Here is a 21,268-nt window from a genome sequence, read left to right on the forward strand (position 1 = left end):
AGAGCTCTGCAATTACTTACTTCTAAGAGGATATTGATGGGCAAGAGGTGAAGCGTGCAGCGTGCAACAAGGAATGGGTGATGCTGGGGCACTGGGCCAAGGGGGTTAAACTCCACCAAGCGGCAAGTCCTGACTTATTTTCTATAGGAAGGGGATGGTGGGATAGGCCAATAAAACCAAGAAGTGGGTAAATTTCAGGCCACGGATTGGAATCCCCAGCCTAGGTTCAAGGCTTGGTCTGCCACTAACTTGCCGTGTGAGTCTGTACAAGTGATTGGCCTCGGTGGGCCTCAGCTTCCTCTTGTGCCAAATTCAGTTAAAACCGTGTTCTCTTGCTGCCTCCTAGGGCTATTGTGAGGACCAAGGGAGCTAAGAGGGGAAAACATTTGGGAGACCATGAAATGCTGGACAGGGTGAGTCACTGTGGCTGCTTCCTGGTGTCCTCGGCAGGCCGCACGTAAGCCTGGTTTCACAGGCAGCAAAACTTACCTGTTTCCTCCCCATGGCCTTTCAGAGCCAGAATCACAGAGGATCCTTCAAATTGGATGTCAGGTACGGTTGGGGTGGTCCCAGGGCTCACCAGATCTCACACCGTTGACCACCCACCAGTGATTACACACACACACACACCCCGCTGGCTGCACATCAGAACCACAAATGTCCTTGCCACTAGAATGTCAAAAATAAAGACTGGAGGTATCAAGCATTGGAGAGGATAGAGGTAACTGGCTTCTCAAATGCTGCTGGTGGGAGTGTAAGACGGTAAAACCACTTTGGAAAACCATTTGGCAATATCCACGACAGCTCAGCATGTGTGTGCCTTAGGCCAGCGCTTTCACTCTTGGGTACACATCCAGTAGCAGTGAGGACACATGTCCACCAAAAGACAAGTACACAAATGTTATCAGTGATATTTATACTAGCCCCAACCTCGAAGCACCCCACGTGTCCATCAGTAGTTGAAGACTAAATAAGGTGCACGTAGTGCTGCTGAGGTGTCTTCTAGAACCCATGCTTCAAAACTCAGCTACTCCTTCCCCCACCGGTGGGAGTCTTTACTGCGGACAGCTCTCAGCCGAGTCCCTCCCCAAGCATTTCCCTTCCCCTTATTACCCCCCTCCCATGGGGGAGCTCTAGCCAATAACTGATTGACACGGGTGCAAAGGCCTGGGTTCCTTGCCTTAAATCAGGACAACTGAGAAGAGCCACCCAAGCTTCGATGCTCCCTGTGGGATCAACCGAGGCTTCTGTTAAAATCACACCTGAGTTCAGCCTCTCCCCATCTCTGCCTAGCCCTGCTTCCCTCCCCTTCTTCCAAGTGTTGTTCTCGAGAGCAAGTCCCCATGATCCTCCTGCATGCAAAGCTCCATTTCCTTCCCCAGGAGCCTAACCTACAAGCCAGCATCAAGGTGGTCTCGGAAGCAGCCTCTCAAAGGCGGACATTGAACTGGGTCATCTACCAGCCTCTGGCAGTGAGGACTGTCACTGGTGGGAGGTAGGGACCGGCAGCCCTGGCTCATAGCCGCTCTGAAACCTTCCTGGGTTGGAAATGGAAGGGCCTCGCGCTGGCAGGGGCAATGCCTCCGAAGTTGAGGTCAGGGAAGCAATAATTATAAAGACCACAAATGCGATGGCTGTTGCTGGGGGCTCTCGGGCATCGGAAAAAGACAATGCAAGACTGAGGATGATTAATCACAATTTAAAGTCAAGTGTGAAAGCCACAGGCCTCCTTAGCAGCCTATAAATCCTCATCTCTTGCAGCTGGAGGGAAGGGAAAAGCTGAGGCACAGGCCCGGGGCTTAATGACCAGTGGAGCCAAACAACCAGGACTGCTGAATTCTGCGCCTGCATGGGCTGCTGCACCAGGGTTGGCCACAGGCGTGACTGCTCCCCCGGTTAGGGCCTAGCACTCCCCCGTTCCGCCCCCACTCCTGACCACCAGATCAGTAACTAGGATAAGTGGCACCCGGCTGGGGCTGGGGGAAGCAAGGGAGCAAGCATCACGTACCCACAGAAGCCAGGAGCCTGTGCACGGGACTCGATCTGGGGGTGTGGGTCCAGGGGTGGGAGCAGAAGATAAAGTTGGATAAGGGAGAGTTCATGCCATGACACAGGAAGTAACACCCCGGCAAGGACGCTGAGAAACGGTGCTGACATACTGCTGGTAGAAATGCCAGGACTGACTCTCCGACAGTGGCAGAGGGGATCAAAAGGCTCAGAGAAGTGGGCACGCTCAGGTGGGGGGGGGCACCAGCTGCCCCGAGAAGCTCAGGAGTGTCCTCTGTAGGTCTGACAACAGGAGACGCTGTTACAGAACTGGGCCCCCTGATAGCAGTGGTGATGATAGGGTCCCAAACTAATAGAGGCCGGGGGCAATGCTTAATCATCAGAAGCAAAGTGGGTGCAATTATTAATGAGCAACGATGTCAGAACTGCAGCCAGGAGGGCCAGACCGGAGGAAACAATGGGGAGTGGTTAATAGGACACAATGTCCCCAGGGGCAGATAGATGGGCAGCCCAGGAGGGCATTGTCACTCCATAGAATCAAAAGAAATCAAAGCTGGATGATCAGAAGGTGGAGGGCAGCTACCCAGTAAAAAGTCATGACCCCTTGCCCAGTTTCCAGACCCAAACCTGGTGGCCGAAGGGGTACCAGAGCAACGGCCCTGCAACACCGCAGAAAGGGCATATGGTAACGCTCCACCAATCCCTCCCTATAGGCCCTTACACAGTCATTTATTTGAGTAAACACGCTGGGGAAAGGATCATGCAGGCATTTTGAGGACAGTCGAGCACAGGATCCAAATGGACATTGATATGCGGACTCAAAAGGTCATCGTGGCCCCTAGTTAAGGTGCAAGCATGTGGGGATAAGTGATAAATGGAGTTTTGGCCCAGGTCTGGGTTGCAGTGGGTCTACCCGGGCCACAGACCCACCTAGTCGTCATCTCTCTGGTCCCTGAATGGACACACCTGCTGGGCGGCAGAACCCCCACATTGGTTCCTTGGACTGTGGGAAGTGCCACAAGGAAGCCCCGAGCTTCCCAGTGGAGGAGGTGCAGCTGTGGGCACAAGACCATGGAATCCACTGGCCCCATCACAAACTGCACCACCCAGAGCTGCCGGCCAGATGGAGTGATGGAACGCCTTTTGAAGATGCAGCTGAGGACAGAGTGCCACCTTCCAGGATGTGGTACACACTCTAAACTGTGATCATTGTGTTGTGCTGTGTCCCCAGAGTCGATGGGTCTGCAAACTACAGGGCAGGAGTAGGGGTGGCCCCACCCACCATCACACACGGTGACTCATCTGGGGAATTTGTACTTCCCATCCCCACAACTCTGGGCATTTGGGGTATAGAAATCCTGGTTCCCACCAATAGACAGAAGAGTCCCATTAAACTTTAAGCTACATTAAGTAAAAGAAGCCATCCACAAAAGGCCACAGGTTGTATCAGTCCACTTGGTATGAAATATCTGGAATAGGCAAATCCCATAGAGACAGAAAGTAGATCAGTGGTGGACAGTAGCTTGGGGAAAAGGGAAATGGGCAATGACTGCTTAATGGACATAAGGTTTCCTTTTGGGATAATGAAAAAGTCCTGAAGTGTCCTGACTAGAAGCCACTGAACTGTACACTTTAAAATGGTAAAAATGGTGAATTTTATGTTACATGAATTTTATCACAATTAAAAAAAAAATGAGCTACAGTTGCCACTGCTTCCCTTCAGGCTCCTTGTGGCAAGGGATCAGCAGGCAAAAAAGAAAGAAAAGAGTCACCATGCTGGCGGGAATAACTGATCCTGATCACCAGGAGGCAAGGCGGGTAAGAATACGTTTGGCAACCAAGTGATTCCCCGGGGCAGTTCTTGGAATTCCCTTGCCCAACCCTGACTTAAATGGGGAGGCACGGCAGGCACGCCTAAGAAGGACGTGATGGCCAGAGACTCAGATCCTCTGGGTCACTGCCCCTCCCCAGGTCAGCCCCTCAGACCAGCCAAGGTGCTAGCCAAGGGCAAGTGGACCCTAGAATGTGGGGTTGAGGAGGGAGAGGGTGACTATCACTTGTGGCTCTGAGACCTGTTACAGCTGCAGGGACTGGAGTCCCTGTTACTAACCTACTCCTTGCAAACTTCCCCAGAAAAAGAGACCAACCAGAATGCTGAAGAAACTGTTCCCAGATGGGCTGAACTTATTATAAGAGCACATGTATCCTGGTGGTATGAGGGGTGGACTGTAGTGGATGCTGTTGTGTGTGCCAGGTTCCCCCATTTGGGAACCCCATTGACTCTCCCTCCAAAACATTCAGCCACATCTCACCACCTCTTGCCCAGACGACTGGGCAGCCACCTAATGGGTCTCTCCAATTCCTCCCTTGCTCCCTACTGCTTATTTACTGGACAGCGGGTACAGTCATTTTTTTTTTTTTTTTTTTTGGTTTTGTTAGAGAAGATTTGGGTTTACAGAACAGTCATGCATAAAATACAGGATTCCCAAATACTACCCTACCACCAACATTTGCATTGGTGTGGAAAATGTGTTAAATTGATGATAGCACTTCTTTATAATTCTACTATTTTTTTAACAGTAGTTACATTTGTTACAATCAATGAAAGTTTATTAAAGTAGTACCATTAACTATTGTCTATAGTTTATGCAGGGGTATTTTTTCCCCATATTCCCAACCTATTTTTAATTTTTTTTGCATGTTTTTATTTTATTACTCATCTACACATACAACTGGATAAAGCGGATGTCAGTTCCAATGTTTTTACAATCATATGGTCACAAGATAAAAGTATATAGTTATACAATCATTAACAAAGATCAAGTCTACTGGATTACAGTTCAACATCTTCAGGCGACTCTAATATACTAGAAACTAAAAAGAAATATCTATATAATGAGTCAGTAGTCACAATCATCTGTTAAATCCTAACTTCTCCATTATACCTCCTCCCTCTCATTTGATCATTCTCTCAATCTTCAGGGATATCTAGGCCATGAACCATTCTAACTTCTTCATGCTGAAAAGGGGTATCGACATTATGGGGTAGAGGAATGAAACTGGTTGATGTACAGTCATCTTTTTAAATCATAAATACAATTTTGATAAATCGCACCCCTGCCAAAATCCTCCAGTGACTCACCATCTTACTTAGAACAAGCGGCGCATGCCTGAAGCTCGGCTTACAGGCCTAACACAGCCGGCCCCAGCCTGTTTATTTATCCTAACTTCCAACCATTCCCCCATCCCCTTCATTCCACTCCAGGTATTTTGTCTTCCTGATGCTCCTCAAACATGTCAGACTCATTCCTGCCTCAGGGTCCTTGCAGTGATAAAGGCACTGATGAGTCCTGCAGTAAAGAACTTCTTTAATTTGGCTGCTCCCTGGGTTGGATGCTCTTCCTCTGATATCCACAGGGCTCGTTTCCTCATCTTGTGTAGATCCCTGGTCAATGTCCCTGACCCCACCCTTACCCCATCTAAAAAGCCAGCCCATCCCCATCACTACCAATCATCTTATCCCTGCTTTATTTTTCCCTTGTAATACTTATCACTCCCTGGTATCATTTTTGTTTGTTTGTTTGTTTATTTTTCACTTGTTTCTTGTCCCTGTCCTCCACCAGAATGTCAGCCCCATGAAGGAAAGGATTTTGTCCCATCTTGGTCACTGCTGCACCCCCAGTGCCTGGAACAGTGTCTAGTGCTTGGTACACACTCACGAGGTCTGGTTTTGTGGCTGGAAGAAAGGATGGAGAATCAAGTCCCCTGACCCTCTCTGAGCTTATGAAAGGTGAGGAAATCCTAAAGAATGCTCCTCAGAAAAACGTTCCCTAACAACAATCACTAAGGTTTAATGAGCTAGCAATAGGCCAAGCCCTTCAACTACATTGTATCCTCTACTTACCACCACAGCCCCATTCAATATGGAAATTGAGGGCAAGCGAGGAAAGTAAAGCTATTTGCCAAAGGACACATGGCTACTAAATATTACAGCTGGGCTTGGAACCCAGAAAGCTGACTCCACAGACCAAATGCATGGCTACTGCACAATTCTGTTTCTCTTCAAGGAAGTCTGGTAAACACCTTAGGGCAGAGTATCCTCTTTGACATTCACAATATACAATGGCACTGTAAAGGCACCGGTGAGACCTGCAGTAAAGAACTTCTTTAATTTGGTTGAACTCAATTTTTCCCAAATTTAACCATGTACAATTTGTCCAAGTGTTACCATCCAGCTCCTGGTTGCCACAGGAGCTCATATTAGGATGGCAAGCCCTCCTCTCAGCAGAGGCAGCCTATAAAGGCTTCCCCTTGAAGGAGGAGAAGGGCTGAGAGCTACCGAGCAGAATGGTGGGCACCTGGGCACCAGGAATGGGTGAGTTTGAAGGTCTGGAAGATATGAGTCAGGCTGGGGTGAGGCCTCAAGAGGAGCAGAGGGAACTAAATTGGGGACCCATCTTGGTACCCCACAGCTACATAGGGGCTAGTACCCCTGGAAAAGCCACCTTCCTCCTCTGTCCCTCACTGTCACTGTAAAATGCAGGGTTTGGGTCTGTGAAGCTACAGGGTGGGTCCAGGGGTTAGTTTCTAGAATTCAAAAAGCCTAATGCCTCTAACACCCAGACTGGGTCTCTAAAGACCATTTCCCATTAAAATGATCCATGGAGAATGACCCATAGAATGGGAGAAAATATTTGCAAATCATATCTGGTAAGGGTCCAGAATATATAAAGAACTCTTTGAAAAGTGGGCAAAGGACTTGCATAGACATTTCTCTAATAAAGATATACAAAAGGCCAATAAGCACATGAAAATATGCTCAACATCATTAGCCATTAGGGAAATGCAAATCAAAACTGCAATGGAGTCCAGACCAACATGGCAGAGTGAGAAGTTTCAGAGCTCTGTCTCCCTAAAGAAGCTTTGAACAACCAGTAAGAGCTGACAGAAACATCTTTCTCAAAGCTCCAGAAAACAGTTAAAGGACTGCAGTAGAAGGGCAAGTACCGAAACAAGATACAGCCAATTAAAAGTGGTAGGATCTCCAGTCTCCCTGGCTGGCCCCTCCCCCATCCCTTACAGGCTCAGCACAGAGCTGGCCAGTTCTCCAGTGTGGATCCCTGGTCTGGGTTCCAGAGGGAGCAGAGTAACCTTAGTGCACATACTGGGAGCATGTATGTCTGGCCCAATCTGCCTGGTGGTGGCCTGAGGGACTTGCTAACCCAGAACTTGCCCTGTGTGTAGAAGGGAGTTCACTGAACTCTCCTACAGAATGCTGTAGGACAACAATCAGGTGGCTGCCTGGGGCAGGGGATGCTGGCTGTAGGACATATAGCACAGTATCTAGAACTGAGAGGAAACTGTTTCCTAGGAGAGAAGGGACATTCCTATCTGCATAAATGGAGGAATTACTAGGGCCAAATGTACATGCCCAAGACAAGACACATGTGCAGAAAGGACCGGGGAGATCTCTACACTTTGGCCTGGAGCTATTCTCTAATATCATTGTATGTGTAAATTTTGAAGGAGAGTGCTGGCACAGGTCAATCTGCAAAGACTGGCAAAGATATTTTCTCTTTTTCCATCTTTGGTTTTTCTTTTCAGCTCCTGGCACTCAAGGAAAGCCTTGTCATAAAACTAGTTGAATACAAATGTAAGGAATAGATGTCTCAGAGTCTAAATTCCAGCAATAACACATTAAAATATCAAAATGTCCGGGTTTCAACAAAAAATTGCAAAACATCAAAGAAACAGGAAGCAATGGTCCAGGCAAAAGAGAAGATTAAAGCATTAGAAACCACTGATGAACAGGACCACACTGGGACATACCAGAGAGAGACTTTAAAAAAATGGTTCTAAATATGCTCAGAGAGCTAAAGGAAAACATGAACAAAGAACTAAAAGAAATCAGGAAAATGACAGATGAACACAAAGAGAGTATCAATAGAGACGGGAATTATGAAAAGGAACTAAACAGAGGTGAAGACCTCAGTAATACAAAATTAAAATTTTTCCTACACAGGTTTCAACAGCAGATTGGAGCTGGCAGAAGAATCAGTGAATGTGAAGATAACACAATTGAAATGGTCCAGTCTGAAGAGCAGAAAGAAGAAAGAATGAAGAAAAGTGAACAGAGCCTGAGGAACCTGTAGGACACCATAAAACATACCAAAATAGCATTGTGGAAATCCCAGAAGGAGAAGAAAGAGAGAAAGGAGTAGAGAGAATATTCAAATAAATAACAGCTGAAAACTTCCCAATAATGGCTGAAAAATTCCCTTGAATATACACACCCAAGACGCTCAACAAATACCAACACAATTTTAAACCCAAATAGATCCCAAACTGCATCATGTTATAATCAGCTGTCAAATGCCAAAGATAAAGAGAGAATTCTGAAAGCCACAAGAAACAACATGTTCCATACAAAGGAGCCTCAATAAGATTAAGCACCTATTTCTCATCAGAAACTGTGAAGGCAAGAAGACAATGGAAGTCATATTTAAAGTGCTGAAAGCAAAAAATTGCCAACCCAAAATTCTATATCCGGCAAAACTGTCTTTCAAGAATGAGGGAGAGATTAAGATACTTACAGATACACAAAAGTGGAGGGAGTTCATCAGCACTAGAACAGCCCTACAAGGGGATACTAAAGTGAGTTTTGAAAGTTGAAAGAAAAGGACACTAGACAATTGACTGAAGCCACGTGAAGGAATAAAGATCTCCAGTAAAGATAATGACAGGGGTAAACAGAAATACCAGTATTATTGTACTTTTTGTTTTCCTTCCTGCAGGATCTAAAAGAAAAATGCACAAAATGTAATGATAAATCTGTGGTTTTGGACTCATAAAGTATAAACATGTAGTTTGTGAGAACTGTAAAAAGGTGGGGGTCAGAGGAGTATAAGAACATACTGTGAGTTTACTATTGAAGTTAAGATGGTTACAAAGCAAGTTAAGAAAAGAATGAATCCACAGCTTGTTGGAGCCGGGAACATTTTCATACCAGAAGGCAAGGACACTTTCAAAGACTAGTGGAGTTGCATGGAAAGGATGCCAGAGTCAACTTAAAGAAGCTTCCACTAGCCAAGGATGGGACAATTTGAGCAGCCCTAAAAATAATGACTGTAAAGATTGAAATACATCAACTTTATAAAAATCTGTAATACTCATCAAAATCAAAATCATCTACCAGGTGTGAGAAAACAACTAAAACATCTGCTAATAACCAAATATTGGTAGAGCACTTGGACACTGCACACTGCTGGTGAGTGTGTAAGTTGGTACAACCACCTTGGAAAACAGTTTAGCATTATCTAGTAAGTGTGAAGATCCACATTCCCTGTGACCCAGCAAATCCACTCCTACGTACATACCCTGAAGAACTGTGTGTTTGCACAGAGACATACATAAGAATGTTCAGAGAAGTATTTTTTGTAATAATCAAAGATTAGGAACAACCCTGATGTGTGTGAAGGGTTAGTAAATCATGGGATATCAACATGTCGGAATTTTATGCAATAATGAAAAATCAATTACTGCTACAAAGAATAACCTGGGTGCATAGTACAAAGAAAAGCTTAATTGAAAAAAAAAAAAGCCAGGCGTGAAAGAATACATAATTAATCCCATTAATTAAAATTCTAAAAGGGACTGAACTATTTTGTTTTGAATGAATACTTATGTGGTAATAGCAAAAACAAAGCGGCTAATAACCCTTTCCATTTAGGATGGTGGTCCCTCCACGGGGAAAGAAGGGCTTGTAGGTGGGGAAGGTGCCAAGGGGGTTTTCTGGAGCTGTGGCAATGCTCTATTTCTTGATGGTGGTGGTTTTTTATTAATTTGTGAAAATGTACAACTTATTTTATGCACTTTTCTATATAAGCAATACATTTCAGAAAAAAAAAAAAAGAAAAAATATTCAATGTTCATTTTTGGAGAGTGCTAGAGCACCAACACATTTCTCTAAAAATTAATCAGTAAAAGGAAAGAATTGAGCCTTTATCTTGTTGTATGAACCATATTGCAGAGTGACCAGACAGGTAAAGAGGAAAAGTTCTTCTTTATAGAGTTCTAGCCAATAAACACAAACAAAATGATCGAGTTAGAAAATCCACCATCTGGAGAGGAGGAAAATGCCGAGGAAATCAAACACTCCCGGGCAGTAAAGGTGGGGGGGTCACAGCTCCCCAGGCCCCCAGCGCTCCCTGGCCCTGCCCACCCCCAGCCCCGGCGGGGAGAGCCAGCTTTCCCTGCAGGCAACCTTACCCCAGCCATCCCAGCCCTGTTTTGAGCAGAGGAAACATTCCTCTGGCCAAGCCAACAGATGAGTTTATTTGAATGTGCTTTGCATGCTATTTCGTGTACAAAAGTCAAATATTCCCTGTGTTCCGCCAAGTGGGGCCCAGGCCGCTTCTCCTCAGGGCCGTCCCTGGAGGGAGCCTCCAGGCCTGGGGTTGGGAACTGAGCTCCAGCCTCCACTGCCCCAGCGCAGCTGAACAAATGGTTCAGAGAGGCCAGGGAAGGGGGCCGGAGGGTGGGGGGACAGCTAGGGATCTGGGGCATCCACGCCCATGCCAGCCCCTCCTAGACCCCCATCACCAGGCAAGCTGCTGGGACCCCCCATTCTTACATCCCTCAGGTGGCAATTTCATGACTTGACCTGTCTATGTCAGGGGGTGACGAAGTGGGAAGGGGGACCGCTGTGTGTGCCACCCCGCCCCGGCCCTGTCCAAGCCAGCTGGCCTGTGGGGTGTGCAGGGCCACCATCACCCAGGTGTGCTGGGGTGGCAGAAAGGCCCACCCAGCCAGTCAGGGCTGATGACAAGGAGGGCAGAGGCAGGAACTCTGGGCCCTGGGGGCAGGGAGGCCTCCCATCAGAGGTGCCCGCCTGGGGCAGGGCCAAGTGGGGCAGGTGAGAGGGTGGCCGGTTACCCCACGCCTGCCGGGAAGCAGGCGGCAGTGGCAGCCTGGTGTCCGATGGAGCCGCTGATAGAGGTGACACCAGATACCCGGCCGTGGGCGGGGCTGGGGAGGGGAGGCCGGAGTGGGGAGAGCCACGTTCCAATGCCCCAGTTCCAACACACTCGCTGAGAACCTCTGCTGGGCCCCTCTGCAGCCTTACCTTACCCCTCTGGAAAAGGTGTGCTTTGAAGGTGAATGAGCTAATCAAGACACGGGGCTTAGCACCAGCAGCAAGTACATGCTCGCTCATATAATCAGTCGGGGCTCAGCAACACGGTGGTAGGGGGCTAAATGATGGACAGAGCCACAGACTGGAAGCTCCAGGGTGCAAGGACCAAGACTGTTTCATTCACCACTGAATGGCCAGCACCCAGCACGTGAAACCTAGTTGCTGAATGAATGCGTGAGAGTAAAACATGGACCAGCAGCCATTAAGACAGTGTATCAACCAACCAGAGGATTCCCAAGTGAGAATCTGAACTCAAATGCCAGGTCTGTCCCTTCTTGGCTATGTAACCTCAGGCAAGTTATTTCATCCCTAAGAACCTCAGATTCCTCATCTATCAAATGGAAATAAATAGCTCCCTCACAGGCTTGTGGCAAGGCTCAAAGCAGAAAATGGGTATAGAAGTGGAGGAGGCGCTGTCAGTGCCCCTGTGCCAGGCAGGGTCCCTGTCCCCCAGCTGCTGTGGGTGCCGGCTGCCAACAGCTTACAGCTGCCCCGTTTTTCTGAGGGTGGCCCTGGACTAGTGGGAGCTGCCTCACCAGGAGATGCCTGGGAGGTTATGCCCTCTCCCTGGAAGTAGCTCCCAGCCAGTGACCTCCTGAGAAGTGGGTACAAAGGCCCGGCCCCTTGCCTTTGGGGTGTTTGCTGGAGCTGGACTTCAGCTGGATGCACATCCTTCCCTGGCTCCTTCCCCGCCGGAATGGGCTCCCTCACATCCTTCCCCTGTGAGCCTGACTGCAAGAATCACCTACCCCAGGAATCCCTGCCCTGGGCTCTGCTTCTAGGGAACTAGACCCAAGATCAGAAGTATTTTGTAAACTATTTTGTAAACTACGAGGCACTGTACACCAGTATGAGTTTGCTTTATTTTCCAGGAAACACCGACTGGGAGGAGCTGACAGGTAGGAGGAGGAGGGTGAGGGGCAGGGAAGGGGCAGAGTCAACGTGGCCCGCCCCGCCCATCCCTGCCCTCATAGACTTCATGGCCAGGCAGGGAAGACAGACAAGAAGCAAATAATAGTAGTAACATCAGGGATGGATAAGTCCCATGAAGGGAAATAAAGCATGGGAAGATACAGGGCAATTTTAGAGGACGTGGTCTGGAAAAACCTGCCTGAGGGAGTGACATGAGCACAGAGATGAACACTGCGAGCCATGCAGACCTCTGGGGAGAGTGTTCCAGGCACAGGGGACAGCAGTGCAAAGGCCCTGAGGCAGGGGTGGTAGTGTTTGCTGTGTCCCATAAATAGCCAGGAGACCAGTGAGGCCCGAGTGGCATGAGATGACATCAGAAGTACTGGGCAGCCAGATCACAGAGGGCTCCCTCCCAGGCTGTTACAGGACTTTTATGGCACTTCGGGTTTTATTCTGGGCAGGAGGGGAGGTATCAGAGAGTTTTGAGCAGAGGACGGTTGTGGTTTGATGTAGGTTTTTAAAGGGTATCTTTGGCTGCTGAGGTGGAGGGTGGGAGGCGGCAGGGAAACCAGGTAGAAGCTGCTGATAGTACAGGAGGGAGATATTGAAGTCTCAGAAGGGAGGGCAGCAGTGGAGGTGGTGAGAAGTGGTCAGATTCTGGGCATGTTTGAAAGTGGAGCTGGGAGGATTTACTGATGATTGGATGAGAATGTGTCAAAAGACATGAATCCAACTACCAATTTACAGAGGAGACAGAGGAACACGTTAAACTGCACCATGGGGAGCAAGCAACAAAACCCAGACTGTGGTATTTTCTACAGATAACCTGGTTTCTCCAACAGATAAATGGCAAAGGAAGAAGGAAAGGTGGAGGGGAAAATTCTGGATTAAAAGAGACTAAGACATATTAACTGATCGCAATGTGTGGATCTTGATTCAAACAAACTAAAAAGAGAGAGAGAGACAGATTTGAGACAACTGGGAAAGTGAATACAGAGTGGGTATTTGATGATAGAAAGGAATTATTACTTCTTGGGTGTCAATGAAGGTGCGATTATATTAGGAAAAAGTCCTTATCTTTTATGAGTGAAGTGGTGTCTTGGATTTGCTTTGAATTTTTACAGAAGAGGGGAGCGGGTGGGATACAGATGATACCAGACTGCTCATGAGTTAACTGTTGGGTTCATGATGGGTTCATTATACTGTTCTCTCTGGTTTTATAAATGCTTAAATTTTGCATAATCTAAAGTTTAAAAAGAAAATACAGAATAGGAAACCAAGCCCAAGGGAAGGTGTTGAACAGCTTAAGGTCCCTCTGAGTCAGGGTCAATACCAGGCCCTCGTCCGGGACCTCCCAACCGCCTGCTGGGCATCTGCAATTCAGACTTGCTGCCCACCAGCCTCGTCTTCCACGTCCTCTCCTGTTCCCATGTGGATTTCCTCCCAGCCTCTGCATCTTTGTCCCTGCTGCCACTCTGCCTGGAATGCCCACCCTCCAGCTCTCTGAATCTGACCATCCTTCCCTTCCAAGTCTACCTCCTTCAAAAAACCCTCCCTGACGTCCTGTCTTTGGGAGAACACTTGCCAACAATCTGAGAGGAGCGAACATCTACACTCCTTACCAAGAAGCACTGTGATGGAGAGGTTAAGGGTACAGCCTCTGGATCCAGACCCCATGGGTGGGAATCCTGGCTCAGCCACTTACTCACTGTGTGACCCCAGGCAAGCCACTTGACCTCTCTGTGCCTTAGTTTCCCCTTCTGTAAAATGGAGATAACCTCATAAGGTTATTGAGAGGACTTAACGAATATCAGAAAAGTAGAACAGTGCCTTTGCTCACCTCTCTGAACCCCCACAGGACACTCCAGTGCCACGTACACAATGGGGCTCAATCACCCCTGTGGTTCTTCTTCCACAGCTTTCCTGATACCCAGATGTGACTTCACCCCTTTTCCCAACCCCCTAGGCTCTGTCCCCCACAGAAGAAACAAGCCCATGAGATGATCAGTGAGGAACCAGCCACAAATAAAAATTCTAGAAACCAAGCAGCAATATGTGACTCAAACACAGTCAAATTAGGAAAATGCAATTTAAATGCATTTTTCTAAGAAAAATACCAGGTATTATGAAGTGCAGTTTTACTTTTTTTTTTTTTAATAAATAATGATGTTTGTTGTATCAAACGCAACAGTAGAGAAGTGGCTGAAATGAAGAGGAAACGTTCCTTATCTTCCCAGCAATCAGCCTCCCAATACCTCCCCCAGAGTTCTAACAGTCATGCTGCAACCTTCTAGACGTTTTAATGCAGACATGAACACAGAGGCACGTATGCACATTTTAAAAATTGGATCATTACTAAACACACTGTTCTCCACAGTTGCTTGTTTTAACCTATCAATATGTTGTGACCATCCTTCCCTTCCAAGTCTACCTCCTGCAAACCCCACCCCCCGACACCCCGTCTTTGGGAGCACACTTGCCAGCAATCTGAGAGGAGCGAACATGTACCCTCCTTACCAAGAAGCACTGTGGTGGAGAGGTTAAGGGTATGGCCTCTGGATCCAGACCTCATGGGTGGGAATCCTGGCTCAGCCACTTACTCACTGTGTGACCTCAGACAAACAAATTAAGCTCTACCACCCTGGCAAATTAAGCTCTACCCCGTTAGGTTTTCTCTCCCTGGCACCCAGCAGGCACTCAGTAAAGGCTCCCTGACTAAATGAAAGAACAAACAGCTGCCTAAAATCACATCCTACGGAGAAGTCCTCATTTTTGTAGGAGGCCCTCCTGATGGACGTTTAGCTTTGCCGCAATAACCATCTCCTCACAGACATATTTATACCCTAATAAGAGCGAACTTGTAGGATAAATCCTTAAAAGTGGAATTGCTGTGGCAAAACTTGAATGGCTTTGCCAAAAAGGTAGTGCCAGTGTATTCTCCCCCAGTGATGGGAGAGTTCGAGTTTCCCTCACCTTCTGCCACACAGAGCTTTATGACGATGATGATTTTTATTTCTCCACCCTTGGTCATCAAGTTTCCTTTTGTCCCACCTAATAAATGAGAGGATTGATCATTTTTTTATTTCTCAGCAGCACTAGAGAACCAGGATCCACAAATGGGGAGCTATTCTCTGGAACACGTATAGGAACAGTTTACAGATGCAAAATTTGAAATATCTCACCAAGTTCAAAAATAGGACATGTAAATTTTTTAAATTATGAATTTAAAGCAAGTATCCATTGACCCCTCCCTCAATAGAAAAGATGAGAAAATTAGAACCCCCACCTTCCCTTGCACTGTTCCCACCCTCCCCCTCCAGCCTAGGGTTGTCATATTGAGTAAATAAAAATACAGCACACCAAGACAAATTTGAATTTCAGATAAACAACAAATACACTGTTTAGTACAAGTATATCCCATGTGATATTTGGGACATAGTTATACTAAAAAAAAATATACTGCTTATCTGAAATTCAAATTTAACTGGACATCCTGTAGTTCATCTGACAAGCCTGCCCTGGGCCCCACCCAGTGTTTAAATATCAAGTGATTTTAAAATAGTGGCCAAGGCCTGCCCCAGCATCGCTGCCTGTCAAACGTCCTGCTGTCTCCAGATGCATCCCCCCACCTACCCCCACAGGCATGCTCCCCTTCACAGCAACTGCAATGCCAACCTCCCTGGTATTGGGGCTCCGGGCTCGCTGTCTTCCCGAGAGTCAGCTGGGGCCAGGTTCCTTCTGCCCATCTCCCGGGTGGGGAACACTAAGGCTCCAAGGAACGACATGTCGCCCCAGCTGCTAGGGGTGCTGTCCGCAGTGAGGCCTTCAGCTGGCAGCCCCCCTCCTGCCCAGCCAGGCCCCTCCTGGCAGCCCACACCCAGAACTTGATGGCTGTGCTAAGGGCTGACCATTGCAAGCAAATTCAGTGCAACTCTGGAGGGTCACTCCTGGTGCCCTGCGGGGTTGGCCAAGGTTGCTATTGAGACTGCATCAGAGCTCCACAGTCCCTCCCACCCAGTCCTGCTTGCTTCCGCAGCTTCCCACAGAGGGGGACTCCAGAGACCACTCCTCCTCCTGCCCGCCGATCCCAGCCTGGTGGTTTTGCTCCTGGGCCCCGACCTGCCCCCCCAGTCCCCAGTTCCAGCCTTGTGTCTCCAGTCCACCATGCCCCTGGCTGGAAACCAGCTGCAAAGTGCCCACAGCAGGTGGGTCTGATAGTGGCTAATGGTGTACTTCATTGGCTTTCCAGTATAATCTAATTTTTTATTACTGATAATAAGAAAAAATAATAAAAACTTTTTTTTTTTAAGAAAAATGTAAAGCTAAAACCAAGCAGCTCTCCTCCTATCTGGCATACCCACTCTTTCCCCACCTCCCTCCACACCTGGACCTCACCCCCAGTTCTGTGAACTCCACCCCCTTAAAATCCTCCCCTATCCCTTCTGTCCCGTGAGGCCCACGGCCAGTTTCACTTCTCCAGTGAAGGCTTTCTACCACCAGCTCGTTCTTGCTGGGGGTTACATGCAAATTTCTGAATGGTTTCCTCGTCTTCTATTGAGCGAAGAAGAATAATGAATATGTCCTGAGATTGGCGAGGGGAGAAAGTATATGATGGGACTAATATTCACATACTCATTCCACAAGTGGGAACAGAGGGCTACTCTGTGCCAGGTACTGGGGACACGGAACAGCACATAGACCCTGCCCTGGTGGACTTCGCAGCCCAGTGGGGGGATAACAGCCAGAAGGCTGAGAGGAAACTGTGAGGTGAAGAGCTCCAAAGAGGGGCGAGCAGGGTGCCGGGGGGTGGTTCATGGGCAGGGCTCCCAGCCCAAGCCAAGGAAGCTTCTGGTAGGAAGAGACATCTCAGTGGACCCCTGAGGGTGAGTAAGAGTTAGGCATATGTGTATGGAGGGGGAAGAAGAGTGTTCTAGGCAGGGGAACAGCCAGTGCAAAGGCTGCAAGTGAGAAAAGCAGGGCTCATTTGAGGAACCGAAAGCAGCGCACAGCAGCTGGAGGGCAAAGAGAGGTTGAGAAGCGGAAAGTAAGCCCAGGCTGGGGAGGGTGGTGGGGTCACATCAGGGAGACAGCACTTTGTCCTCAGGGCAATGGGGAGCCATTGAAGGACGCAGAGCAGGGGAGTGACAGAATCGGATGTGGATCTTAGCGCAGGTGCTCAAGGGGGACCACTGATATGGGCATTATTATGGTGAGCATCCACAACTGTCACACCAACAACCGTGCATGGACTTTAGCCCTCGAGTCCCTGAAGCCAGTATCTCCATGGAAACAGCAAGCCCCCTGCAGCTAGGTCTAGAAATATAGGCGAAAAGCATGGACTCTGGAACCTGGGTTCAAATTCTAGCTCCACTATTTTCAAACTGTGACCTTGGACAGATAACCTTCTGTGACCCAATTTCCTCACCTGTAAAATACCTCATTGGGTTACCGTGAGTATTAAATGACTTAAAACACATATAGTAGTTAGAATGGGACCTGGCACATGGCAAATCCTGTGTAATGTTACTGTTATTACTGTACCCCTCTCCCCAGGCTTCCCATGGCCAGCCACCTGCAGGCACTGACTAAACCATCCTCCACTTGCCTTTCTCTATCCCTAAAACACCTCTCCCTGTAGGCACAGCACTCCATTATTAGGGGCCAGGACAGAGTCAGAGAGGATCAATCTCTGGGCTCAGTGACAACCAGACACTCTGACCCTGGTCTGAGTGTCCCAGCTCTCGACTACAGTGGACTCGGGGCCAGAAGCCTGCGTGCTGTCTCTAAGCCCATTGCTGACCCTCGCTGAGCCTGTCTCCTCCTCTGCAAGATGAAGACAAGAACATTTGCAGATGTCTCATCAGGTATGGCTGTCAAAGGAGCAACAATGGCTGGGAAAGAGCTCTACATAATGTCAACATCCTCACAAACTCAGGCCTCGTGGCTTAGCTGAACCCTTCGGGGCAACATCTTCCTCTGGCCTGGGTTTGCTCATCCATACACGGGGTCATGAGACTTGCTCAGAGCTTGCTATGAGGACCCTGGAGGCTGAGTATAGCCTGGCTTTGGCCTTCCAAGACTCCCTGAAGCTGACCTGGATTTTCCCTGAGGACTAGGTGACATCCCAGGAAGCAGGTGCCAATCCAGTGGTCTGAGGAGAGCCAGACTTTCACACCCGGGCCTTCTAGGAAGTCTGGACTAAGCCAGCACACTCCAACCAGGAACCCAATGAGACCCTCTGGAGCCAACAGGTCTATAGCATTTATCTTCAAATGCCATAGCTACCCATCAATTCCAGCCCCTAATCCCAGGGCCTAAATGGAACTGTCTGGTTTGGGGGATTCTTTGGCACTGAGAGATGGATTGAAAGCCCAAGAGTTGTTCACCCTCCTCTTTCAGGTTGCCAGCCATTTCCCAGAGTTCAAGTTCATTCATTCACTCATTCATTCATTCCACAATCATGTACTTGGTGCCAGGCCCCGGTGAGGTGCAGGAGTGATGACAGAGATGAATCAAGGAGATTATTACCCTGACTCCACTGAAAGTCTAGAGGATGACAGACAAGACATAAATAACCAAGCCACGAGGCCAACCTGGTCGAGATCACAGAGCAGGAGGGAGGGTATCAGGGAAGACGCCTGGAGGGGGTGGCTTATGAGTAGTGATTTGGACATGTGATGGGAAGGGCAGGTGGATGGGGAGAGAACCTCCCAAATCACTAACATAGTTCTGTTTGCACCCCACCTGTGCCCAGGTACAGGGTGATGTAGGTTATTTATGGGTATGCACAGAGAACAGCTGCCACACTGTCATTGCATGTGGGGTGCAGAGCTGGGTTGCAGGTCGGGGGTGGGAGGGAGAGCTGGAGCTTGAACCTGGGTCTTAGAAACATCACACTGCCTGTCACAGAGTAGGGGCTCAAGGGGTACCGCTAGTCTGGGGTTTGCCACTGTGCCCCCCACATCCTGATGACCCTTTAACCTTCTCATGGCCTCCTGTAAGGCAAAAAAATCAGGAGGAGAGATGGCTCCAAGAGGCAGAAAGTAGCCTGGGGGTGGGGGGTGGGGGTGGGGACAGGGAGGGCAGGGCTAAGCGATCTTTGCTTTTGTTGTATCTGTGGGCCTTTTCTCATCTCCTCCTCCTCGATCTCCCACCCCCTTTCCCCATCCCAGCTACGGGGGGAGGCGTAGGGGACAGAAGAAAATACCTTTAATCATAAACCAGACAGGGTGCATCTGCTGCTGTGTTTCTCCCCAGCCCACTCTGATCCATAAATAGCCTAGGCACCAAGCTGGCAGCAGCCCACCCATTCAGGCTGGATGCCCGCAGCAGCACCCGGGCCCAGGCCCTTTTTCCCAAGGAAACTGCTTCCTGCGCTTTCCCAGGGCAAAGGCCTCGCCGCCAGCAGCCACCCCCCCCTCCCCTTCCCAAGCGCACAGCGCAGGGACACCCTGGCACTGCCTGGGTGATGCCTGCGACCCCCACGCCTGCAAAACACCCCCGGTGGCGCTCCCACCTCTCTTCAGGTACCTGCCAAATCTTCCCAGAAAGATGTCAGTCCTTGTGCCCACCGTAAACACGCACTCCCTAACTAGATCCCCGAACCCCCTCCCACGTCGCCCATCCCGGCTCTCCATCCAAGGGCCAGATCCACTACCTGGGGGCAGGAGCGCCGGGCAGCGTCGGCGACGCCACTGGGCGAAGCGGGGCTTCTGGGACCCGGCCTCAAGCCCGGACGACTTCCCGGGGGAAGAGGAGGACGGCGCTGCTGCCGCCACCGCGTCTCGCCCGGATCTCGCCGGGGCTGCGGGAAGGAGGAAGGTCAGAGCAGAGGAGGGGGGTGGGGGGAGAAGGAGGAGGAGGAGGCGGAGGCGGAGGAGGAGGCGTTCACAGAATAGCGCAGATTAGAGAGGCATTTTTAGCGAGCCAATGACAGCGCGGCGCAGGGCCGCACAGTGCCTGCGCAGGTGGAAGCGCCGCGGCTGCTGAAGAGGCAGCAAAGAGCTTGGCTTGCGCCGGGGCGGGGGCAGCTTCCCAGCCGCGAGTCCCCCTCCCGGGGGTGCTCGCGACCCAGGCAGAGGGGCTCGCGGGAAGGCGGGTGCAGGGAGTGTCTCCCGCCCTGGGCCCTCCTCCAGCCCAGCCTTCCTTCCCTTCAGGCGCGCTCTGAGCCCGGGGGTGTCGCTCCCCTCCCCTCTTTGCCCTTCCCCACCTTCTTGGCCTTTCCTCCCGCCCTGTCCAAATCTTCCTCATAATGCAGGTGTTTATGGATGTGCGTCGAGGGTGCCTAGAAGTGCCCGATTGACTCATGGGCAGTCACTCATCAGCGTGCCCTTGTTCCAGCTGGATCTGCTGTCACCAAGGCAGACTCCAGGCCATCTTCTTAGCCCTTTCTGGGGGTGCTTGGGGCCTGAAAGGCGACCTCAAGGGCCTTCATTCTTCCTGCCTTGAACCCTGAATGCTTCCCAGAACCTGGGCTGCAGTGGAGAAAGGTAGGAGGGGTGGGTGGTTCATTTAACACTTGTCTATTGAGGGCCAACTATGTGCCAGGCACCGATGAGGAGCCGGGCTACAGCAGAGTACAAAACAGACCAAATCTTTGTCCCCAGGTAGTTCTCATTTGTGAAGAAAGACAGATGTAAAACATGACAAATAGTATGTTGGGTATATCTTGAAGTGATATGCACAAAGTAGCAAAATAAAGCCAAGAAAGGGAAGGAAAATGAGTGTGGTTCGGGCCAGAGTAGGTCTCAGCCTTTCCGAGTTGGGCCACTGAATTTGAATACAAGTCTCTCAGGTAGGCAAGCAGACCCTAGTTTGCCACAGACCTCACCGCTCCCTATCATACACCTAGCCTCGTCACACGTTTATATTTCCTGCCCTCCCTCTCTGCACCCCCCTTGCCAGAGGCACTATAATTCATGACCCCAGGGACCCAGGGGAATGCCAAAATATAGAATGTATTAAATATTCAATAAGCAGTCACTGAGCACTGACTGCACATTAGGTGTTGGAACCTAGAAGAATTCAGTGCCTCATTGGGAAGGCCAGATGTCAGTTCCTACAAGCCTGAACAGGACCACCTAGTGAGGGGACAATGTTCTGGAGAAGGTCAGAGGATTTCCTGGAGAAGATTTCCTGGAGAGGACAGAATTCTGA

General features: G+C 49.3%; 1 protein-coding gene across 1 annotated transcript in view; it reads right to left on the reverse strand.

Annotated features, from left to right (window-relative positions):
* PACSIN1 (protein kinase C and casein kinase substrate in neurons 1) overlaps positions 1–20,055 on the reverse strand; it is a 51,259-nt gene extending 31,204 nt beyond the window's left edge. Inside the window, exon 1 of the mRNA XM_037844255.1 lies at positions 19,770–20,055. The gene's annotated coding sequence lies outside the window, so the exon portion shown is untranslated. The remainder of the gene's footprint in view (positions 1–19,769) is intronic.
* Positions 20,056–21,268: the final 1,213 nt, after the last annotated feature.

Source organism: Choloepus didactylus, chromosome 7 (assembly GCF_015220235.1).
Source record: "Choloepus didactylus isolate mChoDid1 chromosome 7, mChoDid1.pri, whole genome shotgun sequence".
NCBI classification, from domain to species: domain Eukaryota; kingdom Metazoa; phylum Chordata; class Mammalia; order Pilosa; family Megalonychidae; genus Choloepus; species Choloepus didactylus.